Here is a 23700-nt window from a genome sequence, read left to right as displayed (position 1 = left end):
TATGTATGTTGAAAAGAACTGGGTGAACGGTGCTCATGTTATCCCAGGAAAAGCACATCCGATGTCGCAGGTCTTCAAGCGTAAATAAGATGCACATTCATCCTTAGAACAGCAGAAATGTGGCTCAGTGGGATGATATTCGGGAACGCAGCCGCGGGGGTAGGTGTGTCATTGCACGCCGGCAACCTCACAAATTCATTGTGAACCGGGCAACAGGCCTGCGTGATCCCATGAAACACTTCCTCTAAATAGAGATGGGTGACTGATAGGAAAGGAAAGCCAGTCCGGTTTATCTCTAGTAAGTGACTAATGACGTCTTGACTGTGAGCGTTAGGTTGCAGGAGCTGATGAATTTTCCTTTGTTTTCAATTGGAGAAGTCCAATGAATAAATAGGTCCTGAAGAAGCGTCAAGGGATCCTGTTGGACCATGAGAGACGCGAAACATGTCGACCGTATATTGACCTTATACTGAGGGACTTCGGATAATTACCATCTTCCTTTATCTTGATTTTTGTACGAGTGTCTGAGCATTACCTCTTGTTTCACTCCCTTGCTACTTTTTTAATCTTGACCAATTCCCAACAGCGAACAATAAATTATTTAGTGAGGGTTTTGAGCCAATTTTATTCTTCTCTTGTCTTTTTTCTTTCCTCTTTCTCGGACCCACACTCGGTTCCGCGGCTTCATCATTAACTAAAAGATCTCCGGCAAAGAGCCCCCCTTCGGGGGGTGCCCGTCAGGCATTGCAGTGCCGGCCTGACGAGGAGCTGTCCGATGATGAAGCATGACACCAAATGTGGTGTGTGAGGACTTGTGCTCCTGATTATCAGGACTTCTTCCCTTTCCCTTTCACCAGTTTTGGAACAGTGTATTATATTATATTATCAGTGGGATGAACGCCTGTTCCTAAGGCGTGCCTTAAAACTGTTTGTGAGAGGAACATCCTTTTATCCATAGCTGGAGGATAACATAAACACCATTGACTTGAGTGATCATGGCATCAAGTATCCAAACGTCAAGGGACGCCTCGGTTTATGATAGGTTTCAGGTCACTCAGGCCAATATTTATTACTCACTGGAGGCTGGCTTATGGCTGGGGGTGTCTAAGCTTCAGAGTAGCTGAGGGTATAATGGTAGGGTTTATAGTGGAGTGTTATGAGGGTACATTCTACTCAACATCACTCACAAATTTAAAGTTGAAAAAAATATTTGATCATGAGATTTATTACTCTAATTTTCTGCATCCATCAGGAGACATGGCTATTTATACTTTAGAAGCACTTACGCCCTGATTTTTAGTTTGGCGGACGGAAAGCCCGTCTGCCAAACTCCCGACAGAGTGGCTGCCGCTGTAGTGGCGACCACCCCACCGAACCTATTAGGAGTTTCCCGCTAGCCAGCGGGCAGAAACCTTGGTTTTCGCCCGCTGGCCTAGTGGGAAAGAGGCTACAGCATTGTCTCCGGCTCGTAATCGAGCCAGCGCTATGCTGTACCCCGTAGGATGCATGGCAGACAGTGAACATTGCAACGGTGCGGGGCGGGGGGGGCTGCACTGCCCATGCCAAGTGCATGGGCAGTGCAGGGCCCCCCTGGGGCCCCCTTCACCTATTCTCCGCCATTCTTTTCATGGTGGTGACACCGCCATGTAAAGACTGACGGAGAACAAGGTTGTAATCTGCAGGTCCTGAACGCCACCGCGGGGCTGGCGGTCTGAAAACCTCCAGCCTCGTAATGAGGCCCTTAGTTTTGGTGTTCGATACGCAAAACGTGGCCCCACCAGTGACTTTTCTTGTGAGTAAAACCCTCTTCATGTCATGGGCAACACCAAGAAGCAATAGAAAAGTGGCATGACAGCTGACCGAAGATCAAGGAGTTTCTGTTAATGTAAGTGGTGAATAAACAATAGAACAAGCTTTGGCAAAGCCAATTGGTCTCCTCTATGGAAGATCAATGGGCTTTATCAATGTCGTTTAGCCCTGTTGTACACTAACAGATTCTCATTTGGTTTTAGCACTTTCTGTAGAATTAGCAGGATGGGCCATTACATTCCATAGAAGGAGTAATTTCAGGTCTTTAGTACATTACATGAACATAACTGCTTAATTGTTCTGGCTATAACGTGTCACTCAAAGTGTCACACAGAAGGCACTGAAATGTCATGGTTCACACACAGTGTGAAGATGTCACACGTATGTAAAGTGAAAACATGGCTCTTATGGTTGTTTCATATGACCTTTATTTTAATCTTTGCATCATTAGTAACCTAACCACTTGTCTTTCTATGATTTGCTTACAATGGTTCAGTTATGAGTACATGATACTTTAAAATGCTAATTACCTGTTCTCTCAAAACGTGGAAGGCGAGGCCATATTAAAGGAGATACACTAAATGCAGAAGGGGGTTCATTTTAAAGCTGCTCAATCACCTTAAAGGCTTCTTCAGCAGGTCGTGAAAGTCAAAAATGAAAACCACAGCAAGACGCAAGAATCAAGGTGACCCAACAAAACTGAAAAACAGAGGAATATGAGCAAAGAATGTGGAGAGTTCTCAATCTTGTACAGTCTGAGTCTAGTAGTATTCAGATAATCAAGGAACAAATTTAATTCTTAAACCACTGGTGCACACTCACAACCTTAGGGACAGCACTAGTACTACCTCTAGAGGGCCATCGGAGTGAGAGGGGGCTTGACTCCTGTGGCACAGTGAACTTGGAAACATCATTTGCGCACACTTTAGGCATCTTACTTAGAAAAACAAAAACATGATGGATTGAAAGCTTTAATTAATCTCAACCACTGGTAATTATGTAATTACTCTGGATGGATTCCATTTCATCTTTTTTGGCCACTATGCCACTCCTGATAGATGCCAGCCGTGTAGAAATGAGGGCTTGTCGTGCTCTGATAAAATCAATCCATCAGCGGCAGCTCCTCCACTATGGAGGAGGAGCGTCGCCAGCCCTGCCAGCAGCAGCTGCACAACTTGAAAGAAAGAAAAAAAGATAATAAAGCATTTTTATTAACATTTTGCGGAGCCATGAGGATGACAGGCACGTGGGGGAGTGGTAGGTGCACTGTTGTCAGTGCATATGTGGGTTTGGCCAGCCGTCTCAGGACAGCCAAACCGACATGTGCACCAAGCTGTCTCCAACCCAAGCTGCGTTGCCAGGTTGGAGACAGCAGGCACAGACTCCCAGACTGTCTGGACGCAAATCAAGGGTGCTTAGGCCAATCCCGATGCTGCTCTCGAGACTGATTTGCATATGGCTGGGTACAAACTGGAATGGCAAGCAAAAAAATTATGGGTTAAACCCAGATCTGTGACTGGGGATGAATGTTTGATTTGTTCTGCATTCCGTCCATCGTCTGTTGTTTTTGCATTGGTTGGAAAGGTTGTGCCCAGACGTGGGTCCCATGCTTGCCACGCCACCAGATTCAAGCTAGCCTGGCTGATGAAGGGTGAGAGTGCAAACTGGTCCCAGGAGGCTGGTTTCTGGTCCAGAGAGGATCTTGCCTGGCAGTGTGGGCTGGACTGTTCTCATGGGGAACAGGGTCAAGACTGATTTGCATATGGCTGGGTACAAACTGGAATGGCATGGCCAACAAAAAAACTGATGGATTAAACGCAGATCGGTGACTGGGGTGAATATTTGATTTGTTCTGCATTCCGTCCATCATCTCTTGTTGTTTTTACTCTCATGCTACCAGTAGCATGAGAGCAGCATTAGGACCAGCTGCAGGGCAGTTTAGGAGCCTGAGCCTGCATAGAAACCAGAAGACCAGCGATGCGGTGGGCATTCAGGTAATTTTTTTATTTTGTTGATTTTTTTTTGTTTGTTTTGTTCCCCCCACCCCACCCTGCCACCTTGCCTCAACAGCAGCCGCAACTCCAATCAAGCTTTAAATAACAAAGTAGGAACCCATAGTTGGCTACACAAGTGTCATCAGAATGATTTCAGGTTTGTTGGACCTCGTGAGTGAGATGCAGCTCAAATTCTGAGGCAGAGTGAGAATGGGGATGGCATCTGGGCAAACCTGTCATATTTGGCATTTCATTTTCAAAAACAAAAAGTGATGGATTAAATGCTTGAATTAATGTCAGCCACTGGAAATTAGTTAATATACATTCTAGTACATCCTTTTTAGCCTGCTACACCCATCTAGACAGAGAACAGTTACCACTACTTTTGTGTAGTTAGTAATATATTAATGTTTTGCAACTGGATTTCGGTCTCAAGAAATTAATGCATCCCACTCAGAATCATTATTTGAAAGGGATGCTCTATACACGCTCCTTCCAAATACTGATTCACTAACCAAAACAGCAATTCTGTAACATGGTACTGAATTGCAATTTGTATTTGCTACGCACCAAAAGGCCTTTTTGTCTCTGCAAACTGACATATTTAACGAATCAGAGCCACTGTGAACAAAAAAAGCCTTATTACATCTGGCCCCTTATAAATATATACACTCAAACTTGGCCTTGTTCACAGCCCAACCTGTCAAGTCACCCCAGATGGAAACACAAACAAACCAAGATAAGTTTTGGCCTTGTTGGTTCTCTTTACTGGTGATCAGCTCGAGTCTTATTGCAAAGAGACCACAGGATCCACGTCTGGGCATGCACATCACACTTGCAATGTCTCACTTAGAAAAAAACTGATGGGTGGGTTACTTGAATTAATATCGGCCATTAGTATTTACATGACCGTGTAGCAGTTCTTTCCCTGGAGCACTTGGGGGCATATTTATACTCTGCACCGAATTAGCGTCATTTTTTTAACTCTAATTTGGTGCAAAACGAACTCCATATTTATTTTTTGGCACTAGACCCGTCTTGTACCAAATTTATGGAGTTAGAGTCATTTTTGGATGTGGAAATCTACCTTGCCTTAATGAGAAGCCATATTTATACTCCAGTGCAAAAAAGGTTCACAGGAGGGAGGAGGGGTAAAAAAATGGTGAAAAGCTTGCTTTGCCCCATTTTTTAACACCTGGGTCAGAGTAGGAGTTAGGGGACCTGTGGACCTATTTCCATGGTGGAACACAGGTGCCCTCCCCATGCCCCAGGGACACCCCTATCCACACCAGAGGGACAGCATAGGACGTGGGACCCTATCCCAGGTAAGTACAGGTAAGTATTTTATTTTATTTTTTTAAAGTGCCATAGGGGGCCCTGAAATGGGCCCCCATACATGGCACAGGGTGCAGATGCCATGCCCATGGGACCCTGGACCCCTGTGCTGGCCATTGGGGTGGTGGGCATGACTCCTGTATTTCCTAAGACAGGAGTCATGTGGTATGGATGGTTTTGCGTCAGAAAATGACTCTAGGCAGGTTAGAGTCATTTTTTTTACTCTAACCTGCCTAACTTCATTTTTTGATGCAAAACCCCCTTCTTCCATACCGCCAGCCCCACCCGACTAGCATCATTTTTTTTTACACTAGCCTAACCTTTGCACCGGCTTGCACCATTCCATAAATATGGTGCCCGGCTGCTGCACAGAAATGGTGCAAGCCAGTGCTAAACTTTTTGGTGCAAATCTGCGTTAGTGCAGTTTTGCCCCAAGAAGTATAACTCAGGACCTTGGTCTCTGCACCTCCACGTTTTCTGCCAGTCCACTTATGTTAAGCAAAAAGTGCACTGGCCCTGTAATGTTTCCTGAATATAAAAAAGCTGCCAGGTCAAGCCACCCCTGGGCCTGCAGTAGAAGGGCTCCCTGTACATGTGTATGCATATGGCAAGGACAGCCCTTAATCCCCACAGCAGTACAGAAAGTACTGCTAATGTCCTGGCCGGAAATGTTAGCATTGCTTTTGTTGTAAAGCTGTCCAGCCCGGCCTGAACAGGGCATGCAACAGTGGCCATACTCTACCATTGACTGTCTTTACCTACCCAGCTGGCAACAAGTCAGAAATGGGGGAAACGAGAGAAGAGTCTGCACCTCCATCATCTCTGAACCACAAGAGTTGTTGGAGTGCTGGGGCCAGGATGGATCCCCAAGGCAAGGCCAGGATTGGCAGCCCCTGGGTTATCCCCTAGGCTGCCTTTACTCTCTTTTCTCCTGTTATCCTTCCATGTAGGAGCTTGCCCGCACCATGCCTCAGGATATATTGCACTGCTGCAGTATGGAGAAGCTGACCACCATGTGGCTAGTGCACCACAGCCCTGAAGGCAGCTTACTTCTGGTTCCTCCTGATCACAGCACCTAATGCCTCAAGTAAGGTACAGAATAACATGACTAGAAGCCTCGAGAGACCCTAAGGAACCAGATTTGGTTTATCACTGACACCCAAAACAAGCAGCAAGAAGCGTGTGCAAGAGCTCTATCTTGAACGCCTGTGTGTGGGAGGGTGGACCAATGCTCAGACTTGAATATCTGTGTGTGGGAAGGTATGCAAATGCTCACTTGAATGTCTGGTTGTAGAGGTAGCACTGGACATGAGTGTGTATGAGCCAGCGGCGGTGAGATTTTTTTTACCCAGTGTGAACATGCTTCCATTTTCTTACGATAATGGCATTACTCCTAGTCCTACTCCCTCGCCTTCCTTTTAACCAATGAGGCCTCCCGCCTCCCCCTAGACCCTCCCTTCCCCTTTCAAAAACCCCCCCCACCCTTATCCCCTCCTGTACAAAAACCAAGCCCAAGCCGCAACTCGGACAGTCCGTACTGGGAGGGTGGGAGGGAACGAAAAAGGAAGGCGAGGGAGTAGGACTAGGAGTAATGCCATTATCCTAAGAAAATGGAAGCATTACCTCCCGTCCCTCCCTCGCCTCCCTTTTAGCCAATGAGACATAGCAAGAAAACACACAGGAGACGGACACCGAGTTGCAAGACCTTTATTTAATATCCTGCACCAAGAACATCCCCCAACATTATCTCATAGAGGATAAGACCCGGTGACCTAGCACCGACTCCAAACTACCCAAGTCAGACAGCCTATAATGACGCACAAACGTCGAAGGAGAAGCCCAAGTGGCGGCCCTGCAAATTTCCACCACCGAAGTCCCCTGAAGCTCTGCCAACGTAGCCGCCATGCCTCTGGTAGATCTCCCCTGAATCCCTAGAGGAGGAACCACCTCTCTCAAGGAATAGGCCAACAGAATTAAAGATCGAACCCACCGACTCAAGGAAGCCGTGGAAGGCTTCTCACCTTTGCGAGCCCGACCAAAATTAACAAACAGTGAATCCCCTTTACGAAAAGGAGCCACCACCCGCAGATACTCCAACAAAACTCTACGTACATCCAACGAATGCAAACGGACCTCCTCCCTTGATGAGGAATTCGGACAAAATGAAGGAAGAATGACCTCCTGCCAGGAATGGAACGAAGAATTGACTTTAGGAATAAAAGACGGAACCGGAACCAGAACCAGAACCACCCTATCGGGAAAAATCTTCCAAAAAGGAAAGGAACACGCCAATGCCCCCAATTCCCCCAACCGACGAGCCGAAGTAATGGCTACCAAAAAGAACGCCTTCAAAGATAGATGTCGCAAATCACAGTCCCCCAACGGTTCAAAAGGGGCCTCCGTCAACACATCCAAAACCAAGGACAGATCCCATGAAGGAAAAGAACGTACCGGGCGAGGAAATAAATTAACAAGCCCTTGAAAAAATCTAGGCATCAATCGCCCTTCATCCTGAAGATTACGCCATGGTCCTCTGAATGCCTGAATAGCCGCCCACTGTACCCGAAGAGATGCCACTGACAACCCTAAATGAGCACCATCCTGCAGGAACTGCATCACCTCAAAGATAGAAGCGCAGGTAGGATCCAACTTACGACTTAAGCACCAAGACGAAAACACCTTCCACTGCCTACCATAAGAAAGCAAAGTGGAACGTCTCCTTGACGTCAGCAAGGTAGAACTCAAAGCCACCGGCACCCCTAGACCTGTCAACCCCCTCCGTTCAACTTCCAGGCCGTCAAGTGTAACCTCCTCAATGACCCCACTGGGAGGCAGGGAAACTCCAGGGGAGACGGACAAAGAGGCAGAGGCCACATCCTCCCCTCTGCCATCAGCATCAACAATGGGAACCAATTCGCTCTCGGCCAAAGAGGCGCAATTAGGATAACCCTGGACCCCAGATCCCTTACTCGTAACAGAAATGCCCTGAGTAGTTGAAAAGGAGGGAACGCATACAAAAGGCCCTGCGGCCAAGGACATGACATCCCGTCCACCTCCCATGCTTGGGGACACCGAAACCGGGAGCAGAAGCGCTCCACTTTCGCATTCCCTACTGACGCAAACACATCCAGCACTGGAAGACCCCAAAGCCGAACCAGATGCTGAAATAGAGACTTCCGGAGAGAGAAAAGTTGGGAGGAAGGAATCACTCTGCTCAGCAGATCCGCTCGAACATTTACCACCCCCGAATGTACGTAGCCCTGAGAGAAGGAACCCACTCCTGAGCCCACACAAAAATCTCCCTGACTAGATTGAACAGAGCCCTCGACCTGGTCCCCCCTTGCCAATTGACATAAGCCTTGGCCACTAAGTTGTCCGTGCGAACCAGAACCGCCGACCCCCTCAGGGAATCCTGGAAATGGACCAGAGCCAGGAATACTGCCCGCAATTCGCGCCAATTCGAAGACCGACTCGCCTCCCGAGGGGACCAAAACCCCTGAATCTGAGCCGACTCCATCCATGCCCCCCATCCTGAGAGGCTGGCATCCGTCGTTACCACCACGGGTCTCAGAGGTGATAAAGAAACCCCTACCCTCAGGTGGGCTGCCTCCAACCACCATTGCAACTCCCTGCAAATCAATCCGGACCCTGGAACCCTGTCCTTCAGAGAACTGGACCCTGGTGCCCACCTTCTCAAGAACCAAGTCATCAAGCACAGGAGATGGAAACATGCCCAAGGCACCAGAAAGATCACCGACGCCAAATGACCCTGCAGACGCAACCATAGAAGAGCTCGGGGAGCAGACAGTAACAATACCTTCTTTACCAAAGCCTGGAGTACACCCAACCTTTTTTCTGACACAGTCACCAACCCTAGAAGAGTGTGAAACCGAGCCCCCAGAAAAACCAGATCCTGGGACGGCACTAAGTTTGACTTCTCCCAATTGATTAAAAACCTGTGGTTTTGCAGGACCCCCAGAACTTGGACCACCTGCCTCTGCAAAAGGTCTCGTGATGGGGCATGAATCAAAATGTCGTCGAGATAAGGATGCAGAAACACCCCTTCTGAATGAAGCAAAGCCACTAGAGGAGCCAGCACCTTTGTGAAAATTCGAGGAGAAGATTTTAGACCGAAAGGCAGAACGCAAAACTGATAATGGTCCCGACCCACAGCAAACCTCAGGAACTTTTGAGAGGATCTTGCCACAGGCACGTGTAGGTAAGCATCCTGCAGATCCATTGACACCAGAAAGTCCCCTTGCCTGACCAATGGAAAAATAGTCTGAATGGGCAGCATGCGGAAATGCACTGTCCTGATCCAGGTATTCACCTCCTTTAGATTGAGCACTGGTTGAAATCCCCCTGAAACCTTCTGCACAAGAAACAAGACCGAATAAGTGCCCTGACCCCGTTCGTCTAGCGGAACGTGGGAAATGGCCCCCTTGACCAGTAAGTCTCACACTCCGTCCAATAATGCCCTTCTCCGTGACCCCTCTGAAGGCAGAGGAGTGGGACGAACCCCTGAATCTGGAGGAACCACAACAAAATCTATGACATAACCATTGGACACAATGTCTAGTACCCAATGATTGGTTACACTGTCCTCCCAAGCTGAAAGAAAGTGACTCAATCTTCCCCCAACCGGCCCTCTGCCAGGCCCACAGTGATTGTCAGGACCCCTTCTTGAAACCACCCCGGGTCGCAGGAGCAGACTTCTTAGGCGAAAAACGCGGCTGAAAACGCCGTTTCCTAAATGAAAAGGATTTAGCATCCCTAGAAGGAGAAGATCTGGAACGCTTCTTCCACCCTTTACTCGAAGAAGAGCCCCCTTTATAAGGTAAGGCATGCTTCCTCTCCTTAAATGCCTTGGAAAGCATGGATGGTAATTGATCTCCAAACAGGTTACGGCCCTCAAACGGCAGTCTCAACAAGGCCGCCTTTTCCCCTGGATCAGCCTTCCAGGAACGCAACCAGAGGGATCTACGAGCCCCAATCAAAGACCCGGATGCCAGAGCCGAAGTACGGACCACATCTGAAGACACATCAGCCAACAATCTGGCCTGCTGCTCCATGCCAGCCAGGAGCTCTGAACACTCCGCCCCTTCCTGTACAGCTACCGCCAGTTTATCAAAGTCTTGAACCAATGACTGTGACGCATAAGCAGAATAAATCCCTGCCTTCAGCGCTAGATTCTCCGCAGCAAAAGCCCTCTTAAGACCCAAATCCACTTTACAGTCAATGGCATCCGTAGGCACACAATCCTCCGGATTGACTGCCGTCTTGCCAATCAGAGTAGCCAAAATAGAGTCCAGGCGAATAGAAGGAGGCAAAACCTCCTCACCCTCAAGTAAGTAAAGTTTCTGAAGGAATCGAGGAACCTGAGCCTTCTCCACATCCTTCCACTCACGAAACACCATATCCTTCACAGGTCCCTGGAAAGGCATGGCAAACTTCGAAGGTGTCTGATATTGAGGAAATAAATGAGAATCCGAGTTTGTAGGTTGAAACACTGGGAAACCCAAATTGTCCCGAACATGTGCCATCACATCCCACATTTCTTCTCTGGAAACATATTTTCCCCCAGATGACGTCGATGGGGCCTCATCCTCACTCTCTGATGAGGATTTCCTTGCCGCTACCGATGAGAGCCCACGCTTAGCCTGACCAGACCTGGCCACGCCTGTTTGCAGTGCCCTGGTAACAGCTACCTCAATCATATCCTGCACTTCCTCTCTAGACATGAGGGGAGTACCTCGGTCAGGAACCTGAGGGTTCTCAGGAAGAGCCATGCTATCCTCACCTCCCTCCTCCGAGGAGGAAGAAGAGACAATCCTACGTCTCTTTGCTGCAGCTTTCGGCATGGTAAACCACAAAATCACACTGACTTCATTCCCAAAAAACTGCCTATATATGGGACGATGGTCCTCCCCCCAACAGGGCTCCACCAATCCCTAAAACGGCAACATCCTTCTAAAATCCATAAAAAACCACGGGCCGAACGCCCGTCCTACCTGCATCACAAACATGAAGGTCCTCGGTTCCTCGCGGCTCCGCGGCGCGGAAAACCGGAAACCAACGCCCCAGCCACAGAGGGCTGGCTGACCCCGTCAGCCGGCCCCCAGAACAAGCCTCTCGAGCAGCCATGCTGCTCGTACAAGCCGCGCCCCAGCCGTAGCACTACTCGTGGAGCTCCGCGTCCCGAGGAGTGCCTCCTTCGATGACCTCCAGGCCCCGCCGTGCAGGTGAGAAAGGAAAAAGAAATACATCTAGCGTGGGCTAGACAAAAGAACAGGAGGGGATAAGGGTGGGGGGGGGTTTGAAAGGGGAAGGGAGGGTCTAGGGGGAGGCGGGAGGCCTCATTGGTTAAAAGGAAGGCGAGGGAGGGACGGGAGGTAATGAATGAATGTATGTGTGTGTGTGTATGTGCGAGTCACAATGTATGTGCGAGTGTCAATGTCAATGATTGCTTTTAAATGAAACAATCTCTTTTTTCTGAAAAGTGGAGAGGATACCTTTAAGATCCCTTCCATCCATCTGCATATGGGTTACCACTACTTTTGTGTAGTTAATAGTATGATAATGTTTTGCAACTGGATTTCGTTCTCAAAAAATTAATGCATCCCACTCAGAATCATTATTTGGAATTGACGCTCTCAACACTCTCCTGCCAAATACTGATTCACAAACCAAATCGGCAATTCAGTAACATGCTACTGAATTGCAATTTGTATTTGCTACTCACCAAAAGGCCTTTTTGCAGCCGCAAACGGGCAGATTTAACGAATCAGAGCCATTGTGAACCCAAAAAGCCTTATTACATCTGGCCCCCCATAAAAAATGACAGTAAGCTGCCCTGCTCCTCTTAAAATTGTATCCTGTCGCAGCTGACTGCTGCCCTGATCTCAATTAATTTCATGTCTCCAGGTGTCCTTCATCTGTAAACCTAGCAGCCTCGGAAGTAGACCTCATCCTTCCTTTGCAGTTGGCGGCTCCTCAAAAGCCCATTTGCATGCTGACATTTCCACAGCACAGGAAGCAATAAACTTTACATGGTGAATTTAGACAGAATTTCAATGTCACTATTTTGCCTTAATAAGCCTATTACTAAGCTGCGATGACTATTGAATGTAATATGTTGTAGGCAAGCAATTACACTGTCTGCCGGCCGCCCACTGAAGGAGAGAATTAATGAGCTAATAAGGGCGGTCACGTGACTGCACTCCACTCTGGTACCCGGCTGCCACCGCTTCCGTCATGGTGGCGGAGGTGCGGGGATGTGCCATGATAGTTTACTCGACACCATAGAGTGCAGCAGTGACATCTACGAGGTCAAAGCAATATATTATTAAAACATATATAAGAAGTACTGAAATATTTATGTAATCGCCTTAACAAACATTCTATGCATCGGCTGCACACGCGATTTACTGCTGCTTACCTCTAATGTCGCGAGGCCTCTGGCATCACGGACCTGGGGCAGATTATAAAGCATCTCACCGGGAGGACAGTCATCGCCACATAAACATTTAAGAAAGTCACGTTTCGTTTTTACTGATTCTTTCGCGTGAAGTTCTATCCACAGTTCATAACGATGTTTGGTAGGATGTCCAGAAGTCCTGGATTACCCCATACAGTCTCGATTTTTAGCGGACTGTCCCGGTGTCCCGACGCTTTTGTTACTTTTAAATAAGTTTCTCCGGTTTTAGGGTGAAAGGTCAAGTCAGTCTGCAAAGGAGAAATGAGAGGTGTGCTTTCCTTTCCACAAGTGCTGCTAAAGTCTGAAATAATTGTAAGTGCCTGTTTCTGCCAGACAGCACAGGAGCAGCCTGCTCCCAGCAGTGAGAAAGTGGGGAGGAGTGGACTGGCCAGGTCAGGTATAGAAGTAAGGCTAAAGGCTTTAGTCCTACTTTTATTTCTGACCTGTCCCGGTTTTCACTTCTCAGAATCTGGTCACCCTATGTTAGGAAATTAGTTGTCTCAGTTTATCTGATGCACTGCCACTAGAATGGAATACAGGAGCTGTATCATGCTGGGCTGCGCTATATCTGCGCAGCTGAGTGACTGAGCCTGCATGCAGTGTGTAAAGTGAGTTCATTTAACCATGTATTTCTCCAAGCTAGGGCTTGATTTTTAGACATTCTGGGTAGGACTGCCTATGGACAATGTTTGAAGTACATTAAAAAAAGTACAAGAACTGTGATCCTGAGTATAATGGGGGGAGAGCATGGGGGGTGGGGAAGGGGTGGGATCAAAAGAATGGCTAAAAAGAATAAAATATTCTTTGACTGTTTTGTTGGTCTTTCATCCTTAAATAACTGCTTGTACAATAACACACACCTTAAATGAAATATAATTGCAAGTTGATCTAATAAGTGAGAGATGCACTATCTCATGTTGTGAAGCCTTTATTGGTTAATGCAGTCACTGCAGATATCTGTGAGATTAACCAGACTGACACAGAATTGTATTCTGGTTGGTGCAGGGGGAAATACTCACTTGCATTAAACCAAAACCGTCTCTGTCTGCAAATTCTGTGGGCCTGATGGATGGCACTGACTTTAGCTAGCCCCTGGGTTGTGGTGTGAATAACTTACTGATGAAGTTCAAGAAGATGATTGAGGCCAGCTTGGCCCCGGTTTTGTCAAAACTGTTGGCACTTGAAAAAGCAGTCTTCTGGCTGTGTGGGCAGGTGTGGCTCAGCCCAGTCACAAATGAGGATGGTCCCTCGGACCATAGTGGTCAAAACCAACCGTGCGAAAGGGCGCTCTTACATGAAGGCGCTCCCAGGGCATTGGAGAGCGCCACACAGCAGCCTGCTAGCTTTGCAAATCCAGGGGCTCAGGGTTTTGGTTTGGAGACTGTTCCAGCTGCACTAGCCGATCTATCGATAAGCACTAGGGGGGATAACAGGCAAAGAGGGGGTAGACAATCTGACAGTGGGCCTGGGGAGAATGGGAGAGAGCCTCAACATAGTATCAGATCACAAGCCCTGCTTTCAATGAAGAAAAGTTCCCCACTTCCCAGTTTGGAGCTCCCTCCGGCTTGTGCCCCCTAAGTGGTGGTGTTGACAAACATTCCTGCTCTTGCTCAAAGTTCCCGTGAATCTACGGACCAGCTAAAAAATAAGACTGGCCACTGGCTGAGTAAAAACTGTGATTTTGCTTGTAAGGACCTTAGGGATATCTTGTTTGTTAGAAGAATTGATTGGGTTGGGCCCCAAGAAAAGGTGGGAAACGGGGACTGTATTATTATAAATTGTAGATATCCTGGTCAGGCCCTACGGCTCCACTCTACACGAAGTATGGTTTCTCAGAGAGAGAGGGAAAGATTGGCATGGTCCATTTGGGCTACTTTTATAATCATACTCGGCAGTGTGTTGAGTCTCCACCTGGGAATCGGAGGTATCCCCATCAAGCCCAGAGTGTTGCACAGCTAACTAGTTGGAGGAATGTTATTATTAGCACTCCTGACTTGGAGGGGTTGGATTGACGTTACGCAAGGAGACATACAGAGAACCGGGCTGTACCCCCCAATGCTGCTATGATTAGGGAGGTCCATGGTGGGAAATCCGCAAAGTGCAGTCTCATTTCATGGAAGGTTGCAGGGTATGACATAAAGTTATCAGACCAGGAATGCACTAGGGGTTTGGCTCAGTATGATTTTATCTTGCTTCAAGAAACTTGGTCGGATGGGCGGGAGGCCTGGGATGGATACCATAGTTTTGCAGTCCCGGCTGCTCGGTCCCATGGAGGCCGCCCCAAAGGTGGTTTGGTTACCCTAATTCGATTCTCTTAAACAGCGAGAGTGTATCAAATTTAATGTAACCACCAGGGTATATTGATTGTTTGGGTAGTTTTTCAAAATAAATGTAATTTCCTCTTGGTAAATTTCTATAATGCCGTTTGGGACCTGGGGTGTCAAATTAGGGTCCTTTTCTCAGTCCTACAGATACTGAAGTGCAGAATGGAGGGTGTGGGGATGCAATTCTGTTGTGTCAGGAGATTTTAATGCCAAGATAGGATGGCATAGCACAGTGGTAAATCCTTTTGAGTTTGATCGCGAGGTTTGTTCAGCTGAGGGTGCCCAGGATTCCAGGGGCAGGGACTTGATTAAGGGCCTACGGAATATGGGTCTTTTGAATATTTGTGATATTGAAGTGGTGGGTACCCATCAGTTCCCAACCTTTGTGGGCAGATGGGCTGGTACAACAATTGGTTATATTCTTGTGTCCCCACCCTTAAAAGATTTGGTTATAGGTGGAGAGGTAGTGATCATAAACCCCTCACGGTCCTCTGTAATTTTCCGGAGGCTCTATATAAACCAGGCTGGGGTGGGCCAGTTCCGGTGAGGATAAAAGACCAGGGCAAGAGTGTTGATTGGAGACAGGTTGATATCCAGCAAAAAGTAGTAAGGGTGGTGGGTGACAATCTTAATTTGATTACAGGTACACTGCTGGCAGAAACTCCCAGTCCAGAGGAAGTCATGGATGCAATGTTTAGAGTGAATGAAGCTTTCAAAGATTGCTTGATTCTAGCTGCTCAGTCCCCCACTAAGTATAAGGGTGGATGGTTTATTAAGTCCTGTTATGAGGCTAAGAAAACTCTGAGGAAGGCCTTAAATGAGCACCCTAGAGATAAGCACTATGTTAGAGAAGTGAGGGCTCAGTATAAAAGTGTCCTGAGGGCAAGAAAGCTGACGCTTAAGGAGCTAGCCTGGGAGAAATTGGAATGAGAAGTAGCGCACAAGAATCCTGGCCTGTTTTGGAAGGTTGTAAACAGGGGTATCCTTGAATCAGAAACATCTGAGGGCCTGGGCTGTAACATTCCCTCTGAAGTTTGGGTGAATCATTTTTGTCGAATCTTTCAGGGAAGTCCTCTAGGAAACAATTGGGATATACAGCTTGATGATTTCCCCAATATAGCTATTAGGTTCACACTCCACGAGGTAAGGGAGGCGCTTCATGATAGTGCTTGTAACAAAGCTCCGGGCCCGGACTCAATCTTATGGATCTTTATAAATCTTGCCCCCAGTTATGGGCGCCCATTATGTTAAATGTCCTTAATGCAGCAGTGAGTGTGGGAATCCCTGCTACCTGGAGATCGGCTTGTATTATTCCCGTGTTCAAAAAGGGGGATCGAAATGATACCAAGTCATATCGCCCTATTTCCCTCCTTGATTCTTTGGCCAAAATTTTGGGCCGGATTATTTTAAGGCGTGTTGAGGCTTGGTTGGCTGAAAATGACATTTTGAGCCGGGTACAGTATGGCTTCAGGGAAGGGCTTGGTACCCAGGAACAGTGTCTAAATCTGTTGATGATGATTGGGAAATATACACAAGTCAGGAAAGTAACCCCATATCTTGCAGTCATGGATCTTAGCTGTGCCTTTGATAAGGTAAATCGGACGAAGCTGTGGGAAAGGTTAGTCCGTTTGGGTATGAATTCCCAAATTGTGGAGTTGCTTCGGTACCTCCACTTAGGAACTAATGCAACTGTGAGGGTTGGGACAAATGGGGAATGCTCGGACGCTTTTGAGTTTAATAGGGGTGTGCGCCAGGGTTGTGTCCTGGCTCCTGCCTTCTTTCTTTTGTATACTAATGGATTGCTTGATTTTTTAGTGTAACGATGTAAGGATGCTCCCAAAATTAATGGTAATAGTGTCCCGGTATTGATCTATGCGGATGATGCGGTGCTTATGGCCCGTACTATGAATGGCCTTCGAGTGGCAGTTAGAGCCTATGAATCTTTCATGTCAGCCTTAGATCTAGAGATAAACTGCAAGAAATCACATTTTATGGTCTTCAGGAAACCACTCAGCAGGGTGGGGGAGTTGAAGATAAATGAGCAAGTAATTAGCAAGGTTCAAGAATTCCCCTATTAAGGGGTTAATTTTGATGACAAAGGCACCTGGAAACCCTGTATTTCTAGGAGAGGGGTGCTTTTCAATGCTACAGTTGGTGCCATGTTTGACTTTGCCGCAAGGGTGGGAAATAACCCTATTAAGCCCTTGCTTGAAGTTTACAGGCGTAAATGTCTCCCAGTCCTGCTGTATGGGGCCCCATTTTGGGGGTATACGGATAATAGGGCCCCTGCAATAGAGGAAAATCGCTTTTGCAGAAGGCTGCTATGAGTTGGTCAAAATACCTCTGGATTTTGTCTGCATATTGAGTTAGATCTTGAGTTTGTACAAGATACCATTCAGCTTGCCCCCTTCTTGTTATGGATCTCTATTTGGACCAACGAGTGTGCCTCTTTCAATAGAGAGATCCTGCGGGACTGCTTGGCTTGTGATCATGCGATAGATATTCCCTGGCTGATGTACATGAGAAAGGTTGCCTATGTATTGGGGCGGCCGGATAAGTTCGAGGCACCAGAGGGGCTGACCAGTCGTGATAAACGTTGGGCAAAGGAGAATTTCCTAAAGATCTTGGGGGCTAAAAGAGAGGAGGAGGATCTAAAGAAAAAATCTGTAAGGGACTTCATAATGCTAAAGATGGGGGTAGGTCCTGAGCCCTATCTTTTGGAGATGAGAAATGTGTGGGGGAGGACCCTCATCTCGCGATTCCGTCTAGGGGTTATTAGCAGTAACTTATGCTTTCCGTTAGGTCAGTATGATGAAAAATTCATAAAATTGTGTCCATGCGATGGAATGTTTTTGCAGAGTTTAATTCATTTTGCTCTGTTTTGTGATTTTTATGCGCCCTTTAGGCGTAGTTTTTTATTCCCCCTTTTGAGGCCTAGGGGTTTTGTGCAATATCGTCCAGCTTTTTTGTGGCTGCGTATGGCTTCTGATGCAATGGTGTGGCGGGGGTGGGGTGTTCTCTTATGGGAGCTATAACCTGGCAGAATAATCTAGAGTATTTTTAAATGTTCTTAAACTTTTAACTTGATTATTATTCTTTTAATGAATTTTGGATTGTAATCTTTTATATGTGTAAATTTGTTTAGTAGGACATGAGGGGATATATACACTGTCCTAATGAATTTTGATGTATGTGATGTGTTGTATATTTATTTATATGGTTGATAATTTTCATACCGAATAAAGTATTTTGATGATGATGATATCCATGTATTTCTCCAAGCTAGGGCTTGATTTTTAGACATACTGGGTAGGACTGCCTATGGACAATGGCAGAAGTACATTAAAAAAAGTATAAGAACTGTGATCCTGAGTATAATGGGGGCAGAGCATGGGGGGTGGGGAAGGGGTGGGATCAAAAGAATGGCTAAAAAGAATAAAATATTCTGTGACTGTTTTGTTGGTCTTTCACCCTTAAATAACTGCTTGTACAATAACACACACCTTAAATGAAATATAATTGCAAGTTGATCTAATAAGTGAGAGATGCACTATCTCACGTTGTGGAGCCTTTATTGGTTAATGCAGTCACTGCAGATATCTGTGAGATTAACCAGACTGCCACAGAATTGTATTCTATTTGGTGCAGGGGGAAATACTCACTTGCAGTCTGGCTCGCTGCGCTCTGACAGGGCGTGCGGGGCAGGTGCAGCGCACTGAGGGGAAACATTTAATAAAAAATAAAAATAAACGTACTTGCTCCGCCACTGCGCCACGCCGCCCCGCTCCTCTTTCCCTGATCACTACAGGCACAGGCTCCCAGCCTGCCCTGCGCCAATCCTGATGCTGCTGTGCCTGCTCTCTCCAGCTCTGCGACACAGTGCTGAGCTGGCGCGAGCACAGTGCGCATGTGTGTTTGGCAGGCCCGAGATGGCCTGCCAAACACACATGAGCACTGAGGGAAATGCACAGTGCACTCCCCTCATCCCCGTCATCCCACATGGCCCTGCCCCTTTCACAACAAAAGGATGATAAACATAGTTTATTATCTTTTTGTTGTAAAAGGTTTGCAGGTTCTGCTGCTGGTGGGGAGGGTGATGCTCCTCTGCCATACCAGAGGAGCCTCTAATGGTCACTTGTGTGTTTATATTAAACTTACATTACACACAGTATAACATACGCTGCCACAAAGTGCACAAAAAGATTTAGGTTTAAGATAAAAACAATGACTTCCAAAGTATAGATTGATGTTGAGCCGGACTGGGAACCCAAAGCAGCCCAGGCAATTTTGTCGGACAAGCCTCCGGGTCGAGGGGTTTAGGGGTGTTTGTTGAGGTGTGCAAGTGCGAGCTTGCTGATGCTTTCGTTACGGGGGGAGGCGATATTTCAGCACCTCTGAAAAACTGGTCCACAGTCACAAAACCGGCCTCCACCCTTCCAGCCTTCCTGGAAAACACCCGATGCTCACCACAGCCAGTCTGGCCCTGATCTGAGCAGTGTGCTCGCTGCACCTATTGCAATAATTTTGTGTGACCACCCGTTAAGAGCATGTTCTCTGCACCTCATCAGGTCACCTAACAATACCTCTCAAAACGAATACTCTTCTAGTGATTCCGTCAATTAAAGCCATCACCGCTTCCAAATAGCCTTTCGATTTGCAGATTTACCAAATGGGTGCATTTACATTTCTTTCAGACTGCAGACACCCTGGCAAGAAGTCCTGTTTACACCCTCAGCTTCAAAGCACGGGAGGCTTTCTCAGCTCTACTTCAGCTGAGGCATCTCAGAAGTGGTCATTAATTATCCATCTTGGAACAGTGGCCTTTTAACATAAAGTAGGGTAAGTGTTTTTATCAAATTAAAAAAGTATGGGCATGTCGTGCCCCTCTGGTCCCACGCACTTCGACCTCATCCTATAGAGCGGTATGGCAGTCTCATAAAGGCTGCTCTGAAAGGTTAGTTTTGGGTAGAGTTACCACCTGACAGGTTTTCTACTGCCACTACCGGTATTTTAATGTCTACACAGGTAGGAAAATAAGTAAAATCGCCAGTATTTTTACTTCTTATCTGCACGTACCTCAAACAGCAAATATAAATAGAAATCACTTTTATATTTGTTCTAGAGCTGTGTTAATAATCCATAACTAATAATTAAAGTAAACAAAGGCAGTAAAGTGGAGTGACAAATGAATACATACCATTTTGTTTAAAGTTCTATTTAGTATCACGCCCAGGTTCTTGCAGGCTCTTAAAACAACAACAAACGGCCCGTATTTTTATTTGGAAAAAGTAGTAACCCTAAGTTTGGGTTGTTGTTTTTGCTGTTTGTAGGCCTGTTTTTTTATCTGCTGGGCCAGTTTTTACTGTTGATTTCCTGATATTACCACTTACATTGCCTACTGTCGCTCTTACCTTGCAAAACACCTATAGAATCTTTCTTTACAAGTTAGAGCTGCCCATATTTGCAAATGTGGGGCACTATTTTAGCTATCGGATTCACTAATGGGGGGCACTTTCAGTGTCCAGGCCTATTTTAAGTCTCAGTCCAATCCTGCAGGCAGTACAGTTCAGGGGCACTATGCAGCGTTTGCCTCCTTCAGTTTGTGAGCTGTGATGTCTAAAAAATGCACACTTGTAGAAATATCAGATGAAATAAATTATCTTTACACACTGCAGGCGCACAAAAACAGATGCTCTACTAGGCGCTGGGCCAGCACAGCTCTTGATGGTAGGGCATCAGGAATTCCCAGGCCTGTTTGCTTTCAACCCCTCTTAACTTCCTGCACATGACTCATTTCCCACATTGTGCAACTGGCACAAAAGTGATGCACTATGAATACGTAAAATCAGAGGTGACTTTTCAGGGAGTGGGAATGTTGAGGTCCGTTCAGCAGTTGGTTGCCATTTCGAGGGGCTCTCAGTCAGGTGTGGACAGAAATGGACTGGGATGCAACAAGCAACCTGGTAGGAAACCTCCAGTAGGTTGTTGGAATGTCACTCGTCAATATTCTTTATTTGGCTCCAAGAACAATGAAGTATTAAAACAAAATATACATTCACATTCTTCACTGATCAAATTTAAATTAATAAAATGATTAGAGGATAATAAAAGTGTAAATAATTAAAAGCATACATACAATTCATTAAAAACTACATGGTACAGGGGAGACACAGCTAATCTCTCATGGCGTTTTGTTGATTATATGGCCAGTTCTCACAAAAGTTTGGAATTACTTAAGAAAGGTGTCATACATTTCACCTGAACGCAATTCTCACAGCTCAGAACTGATAATACCTATTTCCAGATCAGAACTGCACCTATTATAAAATTTAAGTAATAGTCAAGGAGCGTAGGGGTAATAATCTAGGGGGTCTATGCCAACTTGGGCACTGCTGAATTTCATATTCAAAATTGTCCAACCTATTGGTGGATTATACCCCTTAAATTTACAATTCAATCAGGATTAATAATTAGAAAATAGGTTAGTCCTTTGTATTACAGGTCTCCAAAAGTTCAAATTCAAATTGAGTATTAAAGTCCATAAGCCATCATTTTTTGTATAGTAATAATTTATTGATATAGTGGTCCTTAATGGTCTTGAGTTTCAGATTTTACACAGCTTTAGAAAAGATTCCCATCCAACACTTGTTTCGCCTGGGGCTTTTTCAAGGCTGCTTATGCATTCCAAGAGAAACCACAAGAAAAGGTTAAAACAGAAATATGAATTTGAATAACATAATAAGCATTCAGGACACTCATTGTATCCGACAAATGATACATTTGGGAAATATCCAATAAACAAAAAACATAAACAAACAACATGCAAACAAACAGTAAAGACAAACATGAAAATGAAGAAACAACAAAAATTTGTAAGAAAAGATATTACAATTCCATGTTTTTACATAATAGTTTGCATATAGGTTCCATATAAGCATAATCATCTTCATAGCTTCAACACATAGAACATTGTATAGATCTCAGGCCACCATTTTAAAGAACTAATGCATATGTCCTGTTGTAAATGAAGATTATCTCAAGTGTGATTTTGTATCAGGTTGTCAGTGTTCACAGGGCTAAAGAAAAAATATAGCACTTTCAGAAGTGGGGACACCAGTGCCACTCAAATAAGGAAAAGTAGGGCAACAAGCAAAATATTCATATATCATATTGCTCAAAGGTTTTCAAATTTGTGCATATTGAAGAGGTGTTACAGACGCGGGTCTTCAAGTCTGGTCTACGAGTGAAGAACGTAAACATATTGTTCGTAGAATTGTAAGCTTCCAATACCATTTAAAAAGGAGTAATCAAGGTATAGAAAATAAGGTCACTACATTCCTGTCACGGTTAACAAAAAAGGGTGAATAATACAGTTTTAGGATTATCGGGGAAGAGGGAACATTTTGAAAACAGGGGTAAAGAATAAGAGTAGGTACCGAGATATGGAAAAGGTTACGATGGACTCAAAATGCTAAAATATAAGAAGGAGGTAATCCATGTGTACCTTCTGGGTCCAAAAAGGTCTATGGTGAAATGCTGTGTGATTTCAGGTTGGAATATGTTATAATGCTCCGTGCTGTCATTTGAAAACGTAATTCAAATTGCCTGCTTTTAATAATGCAAAAACTGGTGCAAATAAGGTTAGAGGTCAAATTAGCAGATGTTACGTGAGAAATGGCCCACAGTAGTTTGGAAGAATGGCAGCCATACTGTATTATGGTAAAAGGGTTTCAAATTCGTGCCTTCTGAAGAGGTATTAAGGTTCAGGTCTTCAAGTCTGGTCTACGAGTGAAGCAAGGGGAAAACAAGCAGAAAGTGCACTGTGCTTAACCTTAAACGAGTCAAGTAAAATCGAGAAGTAGGTTCATTATAAAATTTAAGTAAGGTTCCATCGTCTGCATTAATTCAGCCTTTTCCCTCCATTGCGACACATGTCATTGCAAATATAGCTGTTTAACCGTATCCTTACAGCTAAGGGTTGTTTTCTACAGATTTGTAAACAATTCTGGTACACCCAACAATTGAAACATCTTCTTTAAATAAACAAACCAAGGAATCTGGTTTAAGTTATCAAGGGATAAGCAGTCCTCAAGAAAAACTCTTACCTGGTGCGCTTCTGGTTTTCCCCAACTCTTAATTCATAAAATCGATGGACCAAGGCCTATTATATCTTCCAAATAGGTTAAACCTAACTTTTCATGACAAATGAATGATGCAGTACTCCTATGCACTGAAAATAATCTACGGGTAAAGGAATTTTCAGTAAATTGGAGTGTGTTTAAATTACTATAGCCCCAGACACCTGCTCGATTAGATCTTCCAAGGATACTGTTGCTTTTATAGATACCTACTAATTCCTCCACTTGCTTTTGACATAACCCGTGTGCAAACCCAAAAACAACCTAAATTGTTTTACTGAGTTGTTGTTGTCTCAGTGTAAACAGAGGAGCGCAGGTAAGTGATAAATTAAATAAAATCCCCACATAATTAAAAGTCTTGGTTCTTTTAAGAAGAACACCCTATAACCCATGGGATTTAGATTTTCTCTTAGCAGGTCCACATGTCATGGCACATGATTTAGTAAAATGAACCTTAGATCCAAGCCCTCCATAAAGGAAATAAACGAGCCCAGCAAAAATTGAAGACCATTAACTGCTCTGGAAATAAGGATTAAGTCATATGTATACCATAGGATGGGGATTAGACACTTCCCCATCGTAGGTATATCTTTCCCCTTCTTTAATAAAAAAACTACTACCTT

The sequence above is a fragment of the Pleurodeles waltl genome, chromosome 7 (genome assembly GCF_031143425.1).
Source record: "Pleurodeles waltl isolate 20211129_DDA chromosome 7, aPleWal1.hap1.20221129, whole genome shotgun sequence".
NCBI classification, from domain to species: domain Eukaryota; kingdom Metazoa; phylum Chordata; class Amphibia; order Caudata; family Salamandridae; genus Pleurodeles; species Pleurodeles waltl.
Note: the sequence above shows the minus strand (reverse complement) of the source record.